Source organism: Cajanus cajan, chromosome 2, assembly GCF_000230855.2.
Source record: "Cajanus cajan strain Asha chromosome 2, NIPB_CcT2T_4, whole genome shotgun sequence".
NCBI lineage: Eukaryota > Viridiplantae > Streptophyta > Magnoliopsida > Fabales > Fabaceae > Cajanus > Cajanus cajan.
The window spans coordinates 14,957,025-14,980,510 of record NC_138518.1 but is presented as its reverse complement, the minus strand read 5'-3'; the positions used below and the strand labels follow the sequence as shown (position 1 = coordinate 14,980,510).

Here is a 23,486-nt window from a genome sequence, read left to right as displayed (position 1 = left end):
ACTGTAATAATGTTTTTGGGTTAGTAGGCAATGCAAGGATAAAAATTGATTTTGTTAAGATGTTTTGGGGTGTTTTCATGTGGATTGAGAAGTTGTTTAAGGTTGTATGATGCTATGTGGTAAAGGTTGTTCATGTACATGCTTATGTATGGTATATATGAAAGTTTAAAGTAGGTATTCTAATATGATTTAATATGCATGTATGTTGATATGTGGATAGATGACCTTAAGGATCAATTGGTGAATGTCGTGTGGTTAGTGAGATTGATCTTAGGGTGTGATATGATCATATTGTAGTTGAGGGTGAAGATATATCCAAGATAGTTGTATGTTAAGTTATCTAAGTATTACTACACTACAAAAAATTATGTAGTTAGTGGGGTTTTTTTTCTGGCGGTTTCAAAAAACCGCCACAAAATATTATATTTCTGGCAGTTATTTTAACCGCCGCAAAAGAACAATATTTTCAGCAGTTTGAAACCGTCACAATATTTAAATACCTATTCCACATGCAACTAACTTAATTACAATATTTATTATTATTATTATTATTTAAATAAATACAATAAACGGACGCTTCTCTTTACTCTCAAACTTAATTACAATATTTATTATTATTATTATTTGGCGTTGAAGCAGCAAAGTCGCCTCTCTCTCTTCTACCACCAATCCCTTCTTCCTCTTTCTCTAATCGAAAGCTGAATCACTTGAATCTCCAAACAACTTCCTCTTCTAACCATCGTGGTGTTCTCTATCACTACTTCGACTCGTGGCAATGTGATTAGGGTTAGGGTAACTCTTTGCGGCTGTTGATTGATCCTGTTGGTGTGTTCGTGTCAGAAGCTTTTGCTCAATTGATAATTTAGGGTTTCGGTTATCGACATGTCCGATCCTTCGAGGGCTCGCGTTACCATTACTCTTGGGCGTAGCGGTCAGGTAGTTTGCAATTTCGTCTAATTCGAAATCTGTATCGTTCTTGTTTTCGCCTAGATTGTTGTTAATGCTCTCTATACAAGGAGCTTCTTTGTGTGTGTTTTCGCTACTTCGATTCTATTCACTATTTTTTTGGATTTGACTTGTTTCTACTTGCTTCGTCAAATGGTTTTCTCGAAAGATATCAATGAAAATGATGTTTACCCTTTTTTGAAGTTTTTTGTTTGTTTTCCGAGAAGTATGTTGATACAGAATGCTTTTGTTTGTTGTTGACATCTAGTTCTACATTCGGCATGACTTTGTGCTTGTACTAAGTTTTTTTGTTGAATTTATTTATTTGGAATAAAGGAATGCAGTTCAATTTTCAATTTCCCATCTTCTATTTAACACTTGAGTTTAGGTTGTGAAGAGGGATATATCTACTGTAGATTCTTCTTTCTCTTCTCTTCCGTTGACTGGTACTAAGCGGTCTGTGAGAGACAAAATTGGAAACAATGTGGACAGTTCTGGGTGGCATGGAAATGGACATGGCAGCAATAAACGGTATATCTGTGGTTCCTTTGTTATCTATTTAACACTTGATTCTGTAATATCGTTTTGGATATACCACAAGTTTAATGGAAATTTAACTTATTGGCATGAGTGCTCCTATAGTCAGAAAGATAAATGAATACATAAATTGAAAATTCTTTCAGCATTCAATTTTATAGCAACAACAATAACAGACAAATTATAATTTTCTTTGGGAGATTTAATACAATTACAAATTCATGATATTCCATTTTTGGATATGTTTTTGGGGGCTTGATATTTATAAATTCTGGGTGCTTATTGGTTAATCAGATCCTATATTTCAATACGTATGTGTGAACCATGGAAACTGCTTATTGTGATAGGTTAGAAGCTCTCTTTTTGATGGTAATCCCAGTTTCTTATTAAAGACAAGTGCTTGAGTACCTGGTTTAGCTAGATTTGTAGATTTGGTGATGTTAGTTTGCTTGGTATAGTATGATAAATGTATAATTTGCACTGTCAATAATCAGAAAAACTAGAGTTTTTCCTGTGTTTGACTTAGAGTATAGTTCTGCTATTGGGCTGTGGTGGAGACCTGCTATTGGGAACTTAACAATGCTTGGGTAGTAGCCAAAATTGTGGCTGAAATGTAGAGGATATGGGTTCTATGCCAACTAGAAATAGAAAGTCCATATTGTTCCTGTCATTTCTTTGATAAGCCATTTTTTTAGTTTACATCTATGATTCCACATCATATTTCAGAACCATTTTATGATGAGAAATTCTTAATTGCCATCAACAACTTTCTTGTGTCACACTTCCAGCCAGCTGCACATTTCTTTGACAAGGTCAGCCCTTCAGTGAACAGCCCCTGTTCTGACCTTCCTTTGTTGGCCTCTATGTGCACTGTGAAGGCCAGTTTCCTCGCTCTACTGTCTTTCTGTCTTCCACCCCCTTGTTCACGTACATTGTGACCTTGTGTGATAATTAGCATTGTTAGCTTAGGATTTTTTTTACAGAAGTATGAAATCTAAAATGATGATGACTCTTATTTTTCACAAACTTGTTAGTTATGCCTTAGACTAACAACACACACATACACATATAGTTTCTATTATATAACAATATAAGTACTTATTTAATTAAATAGTACTTTATATTCTTTTTACTTGTTATTATATTAAATTCTGATTATATATATGTTGTATGAATATGATATTATATATTTGTCACTATTAAATAATATATAATTATGTATTAAATTAATATGTTTCTACATTTTAAAAATCTTTTTAAAAACAATTCGCCAGCACCCAGCACTCCCACTCTCACGCGCTGCAAATTCGTTCCTTTAATAACAAAGAAACTGTGCTTTGTGAAATTAGTTCAATTTCAAGCATGAGCACCATGACTCCAAAGAATATGGGGATTGCTATAGGAATTATCCTTCCTTTAACCTTTCAAAAAAGAATTGAAGTAAAAAGAGTAAATGATATTCTAATGAAATCTACCCATCCCATAAAAAGAATATCACAAACATGGAAACATCCTTACCTCAAAAAATCTTAAAACTATGTCAGAACATATTTGCTGGAACGTTCCCGTGTCTGTCAAGATTCTGATGCTAAGAGAAATTACCATTGCTTTTATATGCTTTGTGCTGCACCAAAAGAGGTACACCATTCTTCTTTTTCAGATAATATATTTAGGCCTAAAAATAATCCAAGAAAGTAACGATTTTTTCCTCTTTCAAGAATCCTGGTATAATTACAAAAGTTCATGAACATTCTTACATGCATATTAGCTTCTAAAGTTGGGGTTTGAATTTAGCTTGTTGGTTGATCTTCTTGAACTTATCCTGAGATAATGAGCTTTCGATGTGAATTTATTTTTATTTGAGCTTCTTCCATGTACAGGATGTTGGTAAGTACAAATTGGGAAATCCAAGAAAATTTCATTACCTTAATCAATCAAATTGTATTGAGTTGGATGGGGTGGATGATTCTAAAGAGTACATTGCTACTAAGAGAGCTATGGAGGTTGTTGGGATCAGCTCTGATGAGCAGGTGCCCCTCAGTAACATCCCTGTTGGAGAGTGTTTTCTTTTTCTCTTTATTATTTTCATTAGAAAATTTTGCCATCCCTCTTCTCAGGATGCTATATTTCGAATAGTAGCAGCAGTGCTTCATTTAGGAAACATTGAGTTTGTGAGTACCCATTTTCCAAAGTCTTTCTCTTTCTCTCGCAAAGACTTGACGCACTAGTTTGAACTGGAAAAATGACCTATATTGTTTGTACTAGAATATAATTAAAGGGAATGTTTCTTCTTTTTTATTTATTTTTTATTTTTCACTTCAAACACAGGTATATGGAGAAAGAAATTTTGTTTTTCCAGAAGACCCGGGTCAGGTATGCTTTATCGAATCCGTGAAATTCTGTTTCCAGAGCCCTTGTCCTGTTTTGTTAGAATTTATAGATTTCCAATTAAATTTTCAGTTAATATCTTTTCACTAGTAATTATAAAAATATCACATTTTTTGTTTCCTGTTTTCAAGATTTTGTGAAGGAAATGGTGAAACTGAAATCAACATAAGGAAAAGAGGAAACTAAATGAAAACGAGGTGACAACTTTAAATTATAAGTGAAAACATTTCACCTGAAAATGAAAATAGAAAATAAGCGAAAACACCTCTTATATATTAAGCCTGAAATAACATTGGTCACCTATCATTCTAATGCAACTCTTGGTTTATCATGATTTTGCAGTCCAAAACGACAAGATTCAAGGAACATTCCTTAAAAAGGATGACCCAAAGATAAACGCATTGATGCAACAAGCAGAGTTACTAAGTTCACTAGCTCTTAAAGTTGATGTAGAGAACGTGGACCAAAGTCTTGAAAATGCATGGAAGGTGAGGCTTGATAGTAAACTTGCTTTTGTTTTGATTTTTTGAACAGCTTACAGGCTTCTTTATAAATGAGCTCCAGTTGATGTCATCAAGCAAAGACCAATTTATAGATTAAATGTCATGAAGTTCAACATCAACAGAATTAAATCATTTTTTAACATGTCAAGCCTATCTACACAAAAGTCATGAAAGTTATTTTTCAGCCGGATAGTATACATTTATTATTGGAGAGATTACCTTGATTCTGCTAATGCTTGTATGGATTTGTATACTAGCTGATTTTTCAGAGCCTAGTTCTTCAGCACCCTGGTTGTTGCTAATCACAAAGAATTAGGCATTATATAATAGTATAATTATAGGTAGAATTTACGAAAATAAATGGTCTTAGAATTCAATAAGTAAAATTATTATTTAAGAGATACTTGAATTAAATAACAATATAATATAATCATTAATTTTAAATAATTAATATAATTAGTGATAATTTTAAGCAATTATTTGATAAATACATAAAATATATAGATTATTATTTCTCAGTTTATAATATGAATGTGCTTTTAAAATAATTTTAAATCTATTTTTTAAAATAATAAAAATGCATTGATATAATGTAGAATGAAGTGCATTAGTTGATGGTTTAAAACTATTAGAAAATGTGAGATTTGACGATTTAAAACTGTTAGAAAGTGTAAATAAGAAAAAAAAAGTAATTTTCTGGTGGTTTAAAACCGCGAGAAATGATGAATACACAAAAATTTAGATGAATTTTATGGCGCTTTTAAACCGCCAGAAACTGTAAAATAGGTAACATTAAAACCAATTTTGTGGCGGTCCTAAACCGCCATAAAGAGATTGAATTTTCTTGTGCTCAAAACCAGCGTTTACAACATATACGCCGCAAACGGTTTTTGGCGACCGTAGATCCGGCGGTTATTAACGACGCCGGTAATGCATTTGGTGGCGGTTTTTAACCGCCAGAAACTGCCAAAATAACCGCCACAAATCACACATTTTTTTGTAGTGCTATTTTATTTTATTTTATTTTATTTTATTTTATTTTATTTTTTTGATTGTATGAGATACGCGGGAGATGAGTTTGGGTTTAAATTTTTGATTTCTTGATTGGATTATTTACGTCGGCCCTAGTAGGGTCCGACGTATATTTTAATATCTACGTCGGACACAATGCATAGCCGACATAGATGTTAAAATTTATGTCAGACCCTAGAAGGTCCGACATAAATAATTTCACTAAAATTACGAACCATGCCACCGCATTTTTATTACGTCGGATGTTTGTATGTGCGACATAAAATGGGTGACGTAGTATACTATTTTTCCACTAGTGGGCCTTGGCATAGTGTTAATTGTAAGATTTGTGTGGATTGTGATTGATTGATGTAATTGTGAATTAAGATGTGAAGATGATGAATGATTGATAAATTATGATATATATAAATGCTTGTAAATATTTCATTATGTAATGAGTTATGAAGAGATTACGTTGTGGTGTGTTTGTATGTGCTTTACATATAGATGTTTTCTTTTCTCACCGTATAATTTGTGGATGTTTTAGGTGAGGAAGATCCAGCTATGAGTGGCATCTAGAATGCCAATAGTTGAATTATGGGTATGCTCTGATATTGTGACATCGGGGCAGAGGACTTCTAGGACTTCGATTTTATTTATATATGGAGTTGTACTTATTATTTTGAAAACATTTTGTAACCTCTTAAGTTTTATTTTCCAAGTTTCATTTTCAAAATATTTTGGATATTGAAGAATGCTTCTAAAGGTTTTTATGTGGAACCTTTTACCAATGTTGAGAAATTTATTTCCTTAGTTTGTTTACATTATAACAATATATGTGTTGGGGTAGTAAGGGTGTCACATCAATAAACCACAATACAAGCATAAGAATACACATCTATGACTACTCAATCATCGAGTCACCAAATCATGAAGTCAAACACCATATACTTCATCATAACAACAGTCATGCAATTAAGCAACACATGAAAGATATCAATGCATATCTATCATCTAATGCGTCATCACGCATTTACCTAAGAGATCTCGAAAACAACAAAGTCGTATAAGTGACATCTCATCCTACCGAAACCACCCTAACCGCTTTTACGGTCGAAGTGTCTTATTGGGTCAACAACAAATCGGGGTATCAAATCCCCCGAGGTGTTTACTCAGATAATGTCACTTACACACTCAGAAGTCCGACTCCACCATCTGGAATAGTATAGTTGGGTATAGACTTACCATGACCTTGGTATGTATTACCAAGTCGCTTATGGATTTTGCGCGCCGCCTATCTGCTAAAAACCATGCAACCTTCCCCAGTACTTGGTTAAGAGAGTAACCCTCGACCTCGTACTTCACTCCAACACTAGCTAAGGACTTAGAGGAGACTCACCTAAACCAGTTGCCTATATCCAAGCACCACTCTCACCCAAGAATTAGTGGCCTATCCAAGCACCACACTCATCCAAATTAGTGGCCTATCCAAGCACCACTTTCAATAGACTCTATGTGAGCTCTTCCAGTTCAAAAACATATTTCCCTCTCCTCAAGTCCAAGGCTAGTCACATGCCATAAGGCATCACATGCAACAATTCATCCTATGTGACACCCTTACTACCCCAACACATATATAATATAATTTAATTAAGAAGAATAAACTTTCAAAGGGTTCGTAAAAGGGTTCACATAAAACTTCGAAACTGTTCTTTCTTCAATATAAGAAAATGACTGAAAAATAAAACTTGAAAGGTAAAATGTAAGAGTTTACAATTTTAAAAACATTTATTACAATACCAAATCCATATAAATATTCTGTCCTAGAAATCCTCTGCCCCGATGTCACATTATCAGAGCATTCCCATAATTTAACTGTTGGCATTCTAGATGCCACTCGTAGCCGGATCTTCTTCACCTAAAATATCCACAGTTTATACGGTGAGAAAAGAAAATATCTATATGCAAAGTACATACAAACACATCACAATATAATCTCATCATAATTCATTATTTAATAAAATATATATATATATTAATCATTCATCATCTTCACATCTCAATTCACATTTAACATATCTCATTTCACATACATATCTTAATCCATCATAATCCACACCAATTATACAATTTACAACATCATTTCCATATTCATAATTCATGTCAATCTTACAATTAACAATATCATTTTCACATCCATAATTCACATCAATCTTACAATTAACAATATCATTTTCACATCCATAATTCACATCAATCTTACAATTAACACTATGCCAAGACCTCGCCACATCTGACACAAGTGATACAGGTTAATTGCCTCCCACACCAAACCAGGGTCACGCCCTCCCTGTAGCATCACTTACCCAGGGGCTGTGCCATCCCTAGTCATTTAAGGAGTACGCTCGTCCTTGAAGTATCACCTACCCAGGGTTCGTATCATCCCTGGTCATCCGGGGGTACGCTCGTCCCTGAAACATCAACTACCAGGGTTCGTATCATCCTTGATCCTTTAGTGTGAGGAACCACAATCAAATTACAATCCATACAGTCTCTTGCAATTAACCCTATGTCAGGGCTGCCATAATCGACATAAGTGGTGTGTGTTAACTGTCTTACTCATCCCACACCATGCTAGGGTCACGCCCTCCCTGTAGCACCACTTACCTAGGGGCCGTGCCATCCCTAGTCATTAGTGTGAGGAACTACAATCATAATCATATTCACATCCATACAACATATCGTATCATAACTCAATTCCATACACATATCAAATAGGTCCAAAATAACGGGTTTCATACATATCAAGCAATTCATCAATTTTTATCAAATAATATAACAAGGATATTCATAAATTAATATAATAATCAATAGAATTAGCAGTTTAATATAATTCAGCATAAACAGTAAAACCCTTAATTAAAACCTATCTCACAGGCACTTTTCTACAATTTCGTTCTCTCTCCCAGATCATCATTCTTACAAATTATTAGCATATTTATAATCCTCAACACATACCGAATCTAATGGTATAATTAATTCCTCAAACAGAAATAATTCAACTTTTCCAAAACCTAGCCTACAGGCACTTTTCTATAATTTCGTTCTCTCTCCCAGAGCATTATTTTTACAAATAAATCATATATTCATACTCTTAAATTCATACAGAATCAAATAATGCCAATAATTTTTCAAACAGAAATAATTATAAAATTGCTCATAATCCTAAGGGCTCTTCTTCTACCCAATTCCCTCATGTAACTCCACATATAAATAACCCCTTTTTCCCCGTACCTGGATACATAGGAACTCGGGCAAAACCTCCTCCTCTTTTTTTTAAACAAGGATCGGAACTAAAACTGGAGCAGAACCTCATCCTCTGAGTTCCTCTTGGTCTTCAGAGAGAAGAAGAGGAACGAAAGAGAGAACAGAAGAGAAGAGAGAGTGAGAATGAGAGGTGTGTAGAAATGAGAGGATTTGAGGCCTATTTATAGGATTTTTAGCCCACCTACCACAACGGCCTGTTCCAAAATCGGAACGGCCTGTTCTGGTCCCTTCAAACCTACGAAAATTTTTCAACTGGAACGGCCTGTTCCCAAACCAGAACGGCCCGTTCTCAAACCCAGCAGAACGGCCCGTTCTATTTCCAGAACGGCCCGTTCTCCAAACCAGAACTGCCCGTTCTCCCATCAGAACGGCCCGTTCTGCTTCTACAATTTTGGTCATACTCACTATTCCAGAACGGCCCGTTTCAAAATTGAAACGGCCCGTTCTGGGCCACGAATTGGGCCTTTGGCCCACGAAAAATGGGCTGTTACATCCTACATCACACATGGTCAATCCACGATCATGATCAATATCATACTCATGTCAACATATATACATGCCAAATCATGATTAAACATTCATATATATATATCATTACCAAGCATACATACGAATTAAGCACCAATTTACATCATATATCATACCTATATGAACCAACTCTACAACATAGTATCATACAACTTTTTAATCCACGTGATAACACCTTAGAACATCAAAACAACATGCATCTCCCTTTAGCAGTTGTCAAAGAAAATAACACACAAAGAGTTATACTCATTCAAAGAAGTTCAAAACTATCTCAAAATAAAGATAAGATGATAATATACAACGCTTATGAAGACATGAAATTCTAAACAAATCATCTACTTAGCTGAAAATTTCAAAAACTGCAACAGATATAATTAATTCTGATAGCTTGACCCCTATTCACTAAAATAGCCATAACTGGAGTTCTAGACCTCATTTTTAGGTGATTCTAACATCATTGGAAAGCTAACATCCAAGGATAAAAATTTTATGAATACAAAAAAATCTAATTCATAAAGAACCAAACCACTAAGTGACTCCCAAAGCGCTTAGAACTTTGCCTCCAGGGGTCCTCCTTGTCACGCGACCCCCAAAGGGCTTAATCTTTTCAAACGGCTTAGCCCGTTGGTACCAGAGATCCCCCTCTGTCACACATTGTTCAAAGGGCTTAGCCCTTTAAAATGGCTCAACCGTTTGATAACAGAGACATACCTGTTCTTCACCATTTTTGGACCTCTATCAAAAAAATTCAACATGCAATGGAAGAGATGGCACCTAAAATAGTTCAATTGAAGTCCTAGAAATAACATGCACTCATCCGATGTATTAAAATCAACCAAAACCCCTTTTTATTCCGAAAACCCCAAAAATGGGAAAAACCCTTTAAATCAGCAAATTAATCTCCAATTCATGCATCAATTAAGTTTCTAAACTCACATGCAACCAATCTATCACAATCCTAGCATCCCTTACCTGAAGATTGGCTCAGAACAGCCAAGAGAAAAAGGAAGAAGGAGAAAATTCTACGGTTTGACTCAAAGATTTCAATCTGCCAAAACCAAGCTTCCTAGCCTGAATTCAAGGAAGAGACATAATGGATTAGTAATCTAAAGAAGGAAAGGAATCAATAAGAGAAATTTAGGAAAGAAAGGAGCTCACGGATCTAGAATCCTTCTCTCTAAAACTTCTCTCTAGGATTATTTGAGAATGAGCTTTTGAGACTCACTTCTCAAAAAAACCTTATATATACCATTCCCAAAAAAAACCTTATATATACCATTCCCTCTAGAGTTAACTAAACCCTAAATGAAGGACCTACAATGTCCAGTGTTATACATCTCTAAAAATAGTTTTTATTAAATTTGTATTTTTTTAAATGAAGATCAACAAAAAAAATTCAACCTCAGAAATGATACTCCATTTCCATCAACTAAAAATTGGTGGTGCAAATCAACTAGAGGGACCTCCGACTCAAGTAGCATATATACTCAATAAAAATAATATAATTTTAGTCCTTGGAAATTGTCTAAAGGCACATGATTTTAATATATTTTTAAAAATCAAAAATACATTAAATGCAAAGAGAGATTAATATTTAAAGATCATATATTTAGGAATTAAAATTATAGTTAAAATTTTCCCACTTAAAAATAAAAATTTAACATTATATAAGAGGAGATGACAATTTGTAATAACTATTGGCTGTGTTTCTATAATATTTTTATTTATATATAAGATCATCTTCTATATGTTAGTTGTATTAGTTATATTTTCTTTGAAATATCTTGGTTTAACTAATAATTCTTTTAGATAAAATATAATAAATATTTAAAATTCATAGATAGAAAGTCTTTCTTATTAAGTTTGAGAAGATAAATAGATTTTGGTTATGGTCCTAATTATAAATAAAAAATTTAATTTTTCTTTAATCCAAATTATAAGCAATAACGATTGATTTTAAAGTTACTTTAACCCTTAATTAATTGCTAATTCTATTTTTAATATATTCACTTATAACTAATATTAAATATAACAACCACTTAAAATAAATGGTATCTTTAGAACACAATTAAGATTTATGGCAGATTATTTTAAAATAATCAACTTATTATTTTTTTATGATCTTTATTATTTGTTTCATGTGTCTTATAATTAAGACCAAAGGTAGTACAAAGATATCTCTCTTCCAAACAATAGTTAGATAATAAATGATTAAGTGAAAAGATATAAGGTTAATTTAAGAGATATTAAGGGTAATTTTGGAAAGTTGTTTAAATTATTAACAAATTTAATGTTGTTAACCAAATCAATTATTAGATAAAAGTTACTTATAATTAGGAATGGAGGCAATAATTTGTAATATTGGCACAATTGAGCATCCTCCAAGCTATCCTTAGGCCATGCAACATACTTCCTTTATTCTCTATTATAAGAAGAAGAAAAAAAACATCCATTGTTCTCTATTATAAGGAAAAAAACACACATTTTTCGTTCTTAAATATAAATGAATTTCAACTACTTTTACCTCATTTATTGATACTCTCTAAAATATTTCACATTTAATGTATGACCTTTTAGTTGTATTACTTTTTTTGACGCTTATAACAAGGACATATTTTAAAAAGAATTATAGAATTAGCAAAATTTAATGCAGATAAAAAATTGGTCATTTATTTCCTTTTCTCCCCAATCTTGCAAGGCTACCATATTAATTCCAATATTTGAAAAGTGGTATATAATTCAATATGTTCAAGTGTTAGATCCGTTTATTTTCAATTGAGATTAATGATTCACTTGGGTTAGACATTTAATAGGAAGTCATCGATGACATTCCTTTGTTGATTTCTAAATGAGGTGTCGACGATATGTTTAGTTAACTAAATTTAATATGTGAACCTCAGTTTATTTACAGATTGAGGGATGTATATAAGTTGTGCAAATGAAGAGACTTACTATGAGCAAAATATATTATTGCAAAGATATTAATTAAAACTAATTGTAATTTCATCGCATGTTTATGTTGAAATTTTTAAGATTAATTACACTAATAATTAAAAATAAAATTGAGAAACAATGCAGTGACCAAATGACCAAGAACTTTAATAACTTATGTAGAGAAAAAGCTAAATATAAAAAATTTACTACTATCTATTAGACAAAATAACCTATAACTAATAGCATGAGATGTATGGGTTGGTATGGTTTGGATTTCCATATAAATAAATAAAAGACATTAAAAGTGCGCTATGTTTTGACACCAACTCTTAATTCTATTTGAAAAAATATGGTTTGTAAATTTTTAAAACCAGTTTAAAACTACTTCGAAACCTTAGGAATCGGTTTTTGAAAGTGGGCATGGTATGGATTACCATATAAATAAAATAAACAAATAAATTTAAAAAAGTCATTGAAAGTGTTCTACGTTTACACCTAAACTCTAAATTTTGTTTGAAAAACATATCATTTGCAAATTTTTAAAACCAATTTAAAATTGCTTTGAAACCTTAAGAACCCGTTTTTAAATGTAAAATGATTGAATACCCATATTTAAAAGTCAATTTAAACATAAAGATATTTTCAAATCTCATAACAATGTAAAGATATGTAAGAAAGGATGAGCACATTCCAAATATGGAAGAAATTTCCTATAACTCCTTTAATCCTTATCGTTGGCAGGTATGACCTATACCAACCTTGTTGTACTTTTGAAAATCTTGCATGTGAGTGATATCCCAAGGTTGATGTAAATGATAGGTTGTAAGATGTGGCACTCTATGATGGGCTGGTTGTTTATCTTTTTTATTTTTATTTTTAATTTTATCTCCCTAATCATGCCAGGCTTCCGTATTAAATCCAATATTTGAACAATGGAATATAATTCAATACGTTCAATTTTTGGATCCATTTATTTTTAATTGGGATTAACGATTCACTCGAGTTAGGCATTTAATAGGAACCCATCGATGGGATTCCTTTGTTGATTTGAAATGAGGTGTGGATGAGATGTTAAGTTAACTAAATTTATTATGAGAAGCCTAAGTTTATTTGCAGATTGAGGGATGGATATAAGCTGTGAAAACGATTAGATTTACTATGTGCAAAATATTTTATTGCAAGGATATCAATTAAAAGCAACTGTAATTTCATTGCAAGTTTATGTTGAAATTTTTAAGAGAAATGACATTGATAATTAAATTTAAAACTGAGGAACAATGTAGTGACCAAATCACCAGAAACTTTAATAACTTGTGTTGAGAAAAAACTAAATATAAAATATTTACCACTGTTTGCTAGACAAAATCTTCTATAACCAGTAGCATGAGATGTATGGGTGGGCATGGTTTGGATTACCATATATATAAAATAAATAAATTAATTAAAAAGGGCATTGAAAGTGGGCTAGGTTTCGACCTAAACTCATTATTTTGTTTCAAATAAATATGGTTTGTAAAATTTTAAAACCAGTTCAAAATTGCTTTGAAACCTTAAGAACTGGTTTTTAAATGTAAAATGTTTGAATACCCATGTTTAAAAGTCAACTTAAACATAAAGTTATTTTCAAATCTCATAACAATCTTTAACTTCAAATCAAATTTTCTTTAAAAAACCAGATTTGAAAACTTTTTTCCTCCAACGTTAGCTTTTAAAATTAGTTTGAAAAGAAAGAGGGTGTCGTGGACATATATGTCACATATTTTTGTTTTATTTTTATCTTCATAAAAATAATTTAAAAAATAGGTTTTATTATAATTTATGACATAGCAAGTACCGAAAATAGACAGAAATGCTAATTGCTAGAAGCATTCCACATGGAAATGAGCAACGCATGACCTAAATATTGTTACAAAAATATGTACTATTGTATTAACTGTGTCAACATATAGTGTTAAATATATTTAATAATACTTAAAATAATTGTGAATGAGTATGCTTAAAAATAGTGTTTACTCAAACAAAAGTGAATACTTTTTATTACTAGAAATGTTTATTACATTAAAACAAAGAGCACGAAAATATTTTGATTACAATTATACTTATTTTTATTTAAATTTCATACTCTCATAACTTTTGTCTTAAACAACATTTATTTTCATAACATCATCAGCTTTTTAAGTTCTTCAATGAAAAAGCATTTTTGTACTCTGCCATGATTTTCAAATCATTTTTGTTATCCATGTTAAAACAATCCATTCAAATTAAAGAATTTACAATGCTAGTGGTGTTTGACAATCTTTGGTGACATCTTAACATTCATCCTCAATTGTTTTGAAATATAAAATATTGTGAGTATTAAACTTGGTTTGAAACACTTTATTATCATTCAATTTTACCTTTGGAGCCTTTAATTTGAATTTAGTTAGTAGTCGAACTACAACGCATGTGCAATATATTTGTGTTATAAATTATAATTGTATAGTATACATGTGACTTCACTTACGCGGGCATGCTTAATATATTATAACGTAATTTATATATCCAACGTATTAAATTAAAATTATTATCTCATTGAAGTACTTCCTGCCTCTTTCTTCACCTTTAACCACAAGGTTTCGTATTTATTTTTTTCTCACGTCTTTATTTCTTATTATGAATGCAATTAGAGTAGATCCAATGAATTCTTATTGCATTGGTAGTCATATTTTCTTAATATTTAAAATTTTGGTGTCGTGTGCATGAAATTAAATTGAACACACATTCTTTCCAAGACCACATTACATTATATACTAGGCTGCACAGTCAAACATTATTCTTAAGTTTAATTTCCTTCAAAATTTTAATTACCATACTTGCATGATGTCAGACTAAAGAATAAATTTTCTTTGTAAGGAAGAGAGCGTAAATTTTATTGTAAGGAATTGGAATATTGGAAATTAATGACACTTTTATTTGTGATTCAGAAAATGTGACGAATGCAAATGTATGTCTATGTTACATGCATGCAATTTAAGCCTATTTGGGTTTCGACTGGTTGAATTTGGCCTTGAGAGCAAACAACCGACTCAACAGGTCGCTTGCACGGCTAGTCTAGTTGGGCCGTTGTCAGCACCGGCTACACCAAATGCTTCTTTTTTCACTACAAACCCGCAACTACTTTTCCCTATGCAGGCTGCTTCCACCACAGACCGACTATCAGTTGCTTCCCAAGAGCCTTGCTCAAAAGAGCCACACTTTCCTTTTGGGTTTCCAAAGCTAGCAAATTGGATTTGTGAGATTACTTGTCCACCTTGGCATGATAGCTCTAACAATGCACCTTCGTGGACAAGAGCACAAATGGTTCCTGTTGTGACTGTTTGGAAGGAAACGTTTTGAGGGTTTCCACCTATCTCTTCAAACAAAACCAATGTGTTCTTGTCATTGTTTAAGAACGACCTTGGCACATGGTACCACCGTTGTGATGGATTGCCACAGTTGGTGTTGCACTTTTCTGTTACGTAATTTCCGCGGTAGTCACAAGTGTCAGTGCATCCATTGGTAGCAGTAATCCAAGAAGGCCAATAACGACCAATGCTATGCCCATTCACCCAAGCATGTCCTTTACCCAACCCTTGCAAGTCCACCACCACGGGGTTTGTTCCATAAGAGCTTCAAAGTCTGCTTTATACCAAGTCATGGGTTTACCAATAGGATAGGATGAATTAGCATGCCATGCTACACCAGTGTGTGGTTGCAGATCATAGAGACGTTTTCTTTCCCCGTTCAAACCAATCTTATAAGACCAAAGGTTGGTTGACAAATCCATAGTCACATTGTTCTTCCCAATTAATTGAACAGGACCGCCTGTTATACCAGTCTTTATCTTATCGAAACCTGCCCCGTAATTTGCAAGCCCCACAGTGGCACTAAGCAAAGCTATGATGTTTGTTCCCTTCTTTAAAGAGACTCGTTTCTCGTACGTGAAGTTGCTTCCCCATTGGCTAAATTTGTATCCAGCATACCTTCTATTAACATAAGCATGGAGCGTATGACCCATGGTGTCCACACGAAGAGTTGCATTACTCCAAATGGAGGTGTCGTTGATATCGACGTTCGTCATGTACCACAGGTAGTCACTGGCATCCAAAGTTAGGTCCTTTTGCTCGAGAAGCTGGTTTGCGTTGAGGCTGCCCTTTCCAAGCAAGGCATCTTTCTTTCGCTCCGGTGCCCACGCCCAAGTTAGCTTACCAGAAGCATCATCACTCTTTTTCACCATTATTGAGGTCTGGCTATTAACCTTTGCGGTGTTGAAAACTTCTTTTTTGCAACCATGAAGAATGGTCACAGACCAAGCAGGGACAGAGTATTTACCATCTTGTTGTAAGTCAACATTTGCATCTGTGTTACTGTCTGTATTGCTGAGGAAACAAAACCTTGCCCCACCAGCACCGGTGTATGTTGTTAGTGTGATTGCATTGCCTAAATCCTTGTCAATCCTTGTTGCATTAGTGAGGATCTTTTCCCCCAATTTTATTGCTGCATGAAGTTGCTTAAGATGTCCCCATTTGGGTTGATTCAAATTCCCATACTCACCAAGTGGTGCATCATAGTCGTAAGATGTTGTGATATAGGGGCCTCCTGCTGTGCGACCAAAGTTGGTTCCGCCATGGTACATGTAGTAGTTATTGAGTACACCGCCATTTTGGAAGAAGCGTGCAACGGAGAAAGCTGAATCTTCTGCACTTCTGTGGGGGACCCTCTCACCCCACTTTTGGAACCATCCAATCCAATTTTCAGTGAACATTTTGGGACTCTTGGGGTATTGGGCTGAAAATTGTCACAGTAGTAGCCGTTGCAAGTATTGATCATAGGCTGGGGAGCATCGTGTTGTTGACACATGATCCATGGGACACCGATATTTTGTGCTACAGCCATTTGCGCACACCATTTGATATATGATTTCCCCGCATCTCCGTAACCCCACATGACGTTTCCATATTCATTCTCAATTTGAGCAAGAATATTGGGTCCTCCTAGCGATGCAAACAAATTTGCTTCTTTGACCATGTCAACAATCTTTGTAGTGAAGGTTTGCATTTCGTCCTTGTAGACCAAGTTATCTGTTCTTAGCTCAATCCCTGGCATATTGTGGACCCACAATGGAAAACCTCCATAGTTCCATTCTACGCAAACATAAGGACCAATCCTTAAAATGGCATACAAACCAGCCTCTTGGACTAGCTTGAAAAATTTGATAAAATCCAAATTTCCTGAGAAATCGTATTCACGTCGAACAGGCTCATGACGGTCCCAAAATACGTAACTTTCAATGGCATCAAGGCCTCCATACTTAGCCTTTTGAATAATGTCTGGCCACATCTCCACTGTGCTTCGTGGATAATGGACAGAACCAGAAAAAATAAGACGCCTTTCCCCGTTAATAATGAGAGCATTTGCATCATATGTGACCTCTGTGGCAAAGCATGAGCGTAAGGCTGCCAGGCTCAACAAGAGAATCGCGACCCAAGATGAGGAACCCATTGAAAACACGTATGAGAATTCAATATTTGTTATTGCCTGATTGAAATAGATGTGGGGGGGTTTTATAGCAACCTTAGCAAGTTACAACAGCTAATAAATAACAAAGTTGTTCTTCTCGTCGTCATGTTCGAATTAATCAACTATTATTAGTTGGTAATTATGGTAAAGATATGTAAGAAAGGATGAGCACGTTCCGAATATGGAAGAAATTTCCTATAACTCCTTTAATCCTTATCCTTGACAGGTATGTCCTATACCAACCTTGTTGTACTTTTGAAAGTCTTGCATGTGCGTGATATGTCAAGGTTGTTCTAAATGATAGGTTGTAAGATGTGGCACTCTATGATGGGCTGGTTGTTTATCTTTTTTATTTTTATTTTTGTTTTTATCTCCCTAATCATGCCAGGCTTTCGTATTAATTCCAATATTTGAACAATGGTATATAATTCAATACGTTCAAGTTTTGGATCCATTTATTTTTAATTGGGATTAATGATTCACTCGGGTTAGGCCTTTAATAGGAACCCATCGATGGGATTCCTTTGTTGATTTGTAATGAGGTGTGGATGATATGTTAATTTAACTAAATTTATTATGAGAAGCCTAAGTTTATTTGCAGATTGAGGGATGGATATAAGCTGTGAAAACGATTAGATTTACTATGTGCAAAATATTTTATTGCAAGGATATTAATTAAAAGTAACTGTAATTTCATTGCATGTTTATGTTGAAATTTTTAAGAGAAATGACATTGATAATTAAATTTAAAACTGAGGAATAATGCAGTGACCAAATGACCAGGAACTTTAATAACTTGTGTTGAGCAAAAACTAAATATAAAATATTTACCACTGTCTGCTAGACAAAATCTTCTGTAACCAATAGCATGAGATGTATGGGTGGGCATGGTTTGGATTACCGTATATATAAAATAAATAAATTAATTAAATAAAGGCATTGAAAGTGGGCTAGGTTTCGACCTAAACTCATTATTTTGTTTCAAATAAATATGGTTTCTAAATTTTTAAAACCAGTTTAAAATTGCTTTGAAACCTTAAGAACTGGTTTTTAAATGTAAAATGTTTGAATACCCATATTTAAATTTAAACATAAAGTTATTTTCAAATCTCATAACAATCTTTAACTTCAAATCAAATTTTCTTTCAAAAACTCGATTTGAAAACTTTTTTCATCCAACGTTAGCTTTTAAAATTAGTTTGAAAAGAAAGAGGGTGTCGTGGACATATATGTCACATATTTTTGTTTTATTTTTATCTTCATAAAAATAAGTTAAAAAATAGGTTTTATTATAATTTATGACATAGCAAGTACCGAAAATAGCCAGAAATGCTAATTGGTAGAAGCATTCCACATGGAAATGAGCAAGGCGTCACCTAAATATTGTTACAAAAATATGTACTATTGTATTAACATATAGTGTTAAATATATTTAATAATACTTAAAATAATTGTGAACGAGTATGCTTAAAAATAGTGTTTACTCAAACAAAAGTGAATACTTTTTATTATTAGAAATGTTTATTACATTAAAACAAAGAGAACGAAAATATTTTGATTACAGTTATACTTATTTTTATTTAAATTTCATACTCTCATAACTTTTGTCTTAAACAACATTTATTTTCATAACATCATCAGCTTTTTAAGTTCTTCAATAAAAAAGCATTTTTGTACTCTGCCATGATTTTCAAATCATTTTTGTTATCCATGTGAAAACAATCCATTCAAATTAAAGAATTTACAATGCTATTGGTGCTTGACAATCTTTGGTGACATCTTAACATTCATCCTCAATTGTTTTGAAATATAAAATATTGTGAGTATTAAACTTGGTTTGAAACACTTTATTATCATTCAATTTTACCTTTGGAGCCTTTAATTTGAATTTAGTTAGTAGTCGAACTACAACGCATGTGCAATATATTTGTGTTATAAATTATAATTGTATAGTATACATGTGACTTCACTTACACGGGGGTGCTTAATATATTATAACGTAATTTATATATCCAACGTATTAAATTAAAATTATTATCTCATTGAAGTTCTTCCTGCCTCTTTCTTCACCTTTAACCACAAGGTTTCGTATTTATTTTTTTCTCACGTCTTTATTTCTTATTATGAATGCAATTAGAGTAGATCCAATGAATTCTTATTGCATTGGAAGTCATATTTTCTTAATAATTAAAATTTTGGTGTCGTGTGCATGAAATTAAATTGAACACACATTCTTTCCAAGACCACATTACATTATATACTAGGCTGCACAGTCAAACATTATTCTTAAGTTTAATTTCCTTCAAAATTTTAATTTCCATACTTGCATGATGTCAGACTGAAGAATAAATTTTCTTTGTAAGGAAGAGAGCGTAAATTTTATTGTAAGGAATTGGAATATTGGAAATTAATGACACTTTTATTTGTGATTCAGAAAATGTGACGAATGCAAATGTATGTCTATGTTACATGCATGCAATTTAAGCCTATTTGGGTTTCGACTGGTTGAATTTGGCCTTGAGAGCAAACAACCGACTCAACAGGTCGCTTGCACGGCTAGTCTAGTTGGGCCGTTGTCAGCACCGGCTACACCAAATGCTTTTTTTGTCACTGCAAACCCGCAACTACTTTTCCCTATGCAGGCTGCTTCCACCACAGACCGACTATCAGTAGCTTCCCAAGAGCCTTGCTCAAAAGAGCCACACTTTCCTTTTGGGTTTCCAAAGCTAGCAAATTGGATTTGTGAGATTACTTGTCCACCTTGGCATGATAGCTCTAACAATGCACCTTCGTGGACAAGAGCACAAATGGTTCCTGTTGTGACTGTTTGGAAGGAAACGTTTTGAGGGTTTCCACCTATCTCTTCAAACAAAACCAATGTGTTCTTGTCATTGTTTAAGAACGACCTTGGCACATGGTACCACTGTTGTGATGGATTTCCACAGTTGGTGTTGCACTTTTCTGTTACGTAATTTCCACGGTAGTCACAAGTGTCAGTGCATCCATTGGTAGCAGTAATCCAAGAAGGCCAATAACGACCAATGCTATGCCCATTCACCCAAGCATGTCCTTTACCCAACCCTTGCAAGTCTACCACCACGGGGTTTGTTCCATAAGGAGCTTCAAAGTCTGCTTTATACCAAGTCATGGGTGTACCAATAGGATAGGATGAATTAGCATGCCATGCTACACCAGTGTGTGGTTGCAGATCATAGAGACGTTTTCTTTCCCCGTTCAAACCAATCTTATAAGACCAAAGGTTGGTTGACAAATCCATAGTCACATTGTTCTTCCCAATTAATTGAACAGGACCGCCTGTTATACCAGTCTTTATCTTATCGAAACCTGCCCCGTAATTTGCAAGCCCCACAGTGGCACTAAGCAAAGCTATGATGTTTGTTCCCTTCTTTAAAGAGACTCGTTTCTCGTACGTGAAGTTGCTTCCCCATTGGCTAAATTTGTATCCAGCATACCTTCTATTAACATAAGCATGGAGCGTATGACCCATGGTGTCCACACGAAGAGTTGCATTACTCCAAATGGAGGTGTCGTTGATATCGACGTTCGTCATGTACCACAGGTAGTCACTGGCATCCAAAGTTAGGTCCTTTTGCTCGAGAAGCTGGTTTGCGTTGAGGCTGCCCTTTCCAAGCAAGGCATCTTTCTTTCGCTCCGGTGCCCACGCCCAAGTTAGCTTACCAGAAGCATCATCACTCTTTTTCACCATTATTGAGGTCTGGCTATTAACCTTTGCGGTGTTGAAAACTTCTTTTTTGCAACCATCAAGAATGGTCACAGACCAAGCAGGGACAGAGTATTTACCATCTTGTTGTAAGTCAACATTTGCATCTGTGTTACTGTCTGTATTGCTGAGGAAACAAAACCTTGCCCCACCAGCACCGGTGTATGTTGTTAGTGTGACTGCATTGCCTAAATCCTTGTCAATCCTTGTTGCATTAGTGAGGATCTTTTCCCCCAATTTTATTGCTGCATGAAGTTGCTTAAGATGTCCCCATTTGGGTTGATTCAAATTCCCATACTCATCAAGTGGTGCATCATAGTCGTAAGATGTTGTGATATAGGGGCCTCCTGCTGTGCGACCAAAGTTGGTTCCGCCATGGTACATGTAGTAGTTATTGAGTACACCGCCATTTTGGAAGAAGCGTGCAACGGAGAAAGCTGAATCTTCTGCACTTCTGTGGGGGACCCTCTCACCCCACTTTTGGAACCATCCAATCCAATTTTCAGTGAACATTTTGGGACTCTTGGGGTTATTGGGCTGAAAATTGTCACAGTAGTAGCCGTTGCAAGTATTGATCATAGGCTGGGGAGCATCGTGTTGTTGACACATGATCCATGGGACACCGATATTTTGTGCTACAGCCATTTGCGCACACCATTTGATATATGATTTCCCCGCATCTCCGTAACCCCACATGACGTTTCCATATTCATTCTCAATTTGAGCAAGAATAATGGGTCCTCCTTGCGATGCAAACAAATTTGCTTCTTTGACCATGTCAACAATCTTTGTAGTGAAGGTTTGCATTTCGTCCTTGTAGACCGAGTTATTTGTTCTTAGCTCAATCCCTGGCATATTGTGGAGCCACAATGGAAAACCTCCATAGTTCCATTCTGCGCAAACATAAGGACCAATCCTTAAAATGGCATACAAACCAGCCTCTTGGACTAGCTTGAAAAATTTGATAAAATCCAAATTTCCTGAGAAATCGTATTCACGTCGAACAGGCTCATGACGGTCCCAAAATACGTAACTTTCAATGGCATCAAGGCCTCCATCCTTGGCCTTTTGAATAATGTCTGGCCACATCTCCACTGTGCTTCGTGGATAATGGACAGAACCAGAAAAAATAAGACGCCTTTCCCCGTTAATAATGAGAGCATTTGCATCATATGTGACCTCTGTGGCAAAGCATGAGCGTAAGGCTGCCAGGCTCAACAAGAGAATCGCGACCCAAGATGAGGAACCCATTGCAAACACGTATGAGAATTCAATATTTGTTATTGCCTGATTGAAATAGATGTGGGGGGGTTTTATAGCAACCTTAGCAAGTTACAACAGCTAATAAATAACAAAGTTGTTCTTCTCGTCGTCATGTTCGAATTAATCAACTATTATTAGTTGGTAATTATGGTAAACATATGTAAGAAAGGATGAGCACGTTCCAAATATGGAAGAAATTTCCTATAACTCCTTTAATCCTTATCCTTGACAGGTATGGCCTATACCAACCTTGTTGTACTTTTGAAAGTCTTGCATGTGCGTGATATGTCAAGGTTGTTCTAAATGATAGGTTGTAAGATGTGGCACTCTATGATGGGCTGGTTGTTTATCTTTTTTATTTTTATTTTTATTTTTATCTCCCTAATCATGCCAGGCTTCCGTATTAATTCCAATATTTGAACAATGGTATATAATTCAATACGTTCAAGTTTTGGATCCATTTATTTTTAATTGGGATTAATGATTCACTCGGGTTAGGCATTTAATAGGAACCCATCGATGGGATTCCTTTGTTGATTTGTAATGAGGTGTGGATGATATGTTAAGTTAACTAAACTTATTATGAGAAGCCTAAGTTTATTTGCAGATTGAGGGATGGATATAAGCTGTGAAAACGATTAGATTTACTATGTGCAAAATATTTTATTGCAAGGATATTAATTAAAAGTAACTGTAATCTCATTGCATGTTTATGTTGAAATTTTTAAGAGAAATGACATTGATAATTAAATTTAAAACTGAGGAATAAT

The 23,486-nt window shown here is 34.2% G+C and overlaps 2 pseudogenes; both read right to left on the bottom strand.

Annotated features, from left to right (window-relative positions):
* Nucleotides 1-15,238: 15,238 nt before the first annotated feature.
* LOC145954758 (beta-galactosidase pseudogene) lies at nt 15,239-17,693 on the bottom strand (annotated as a pseudogene).
* A 2,351-nt stretch (nt 17,694-20,044) lies between these two features.
* LOC145954185 (beta-galactosidase 7 pseudogene) lies at nt 20,045-22,846 on the bottom strand (annotated as a pseudogene).
* Between the last annotated feature and the right edge of the window lie 640 nt (nt 22,847-23,486).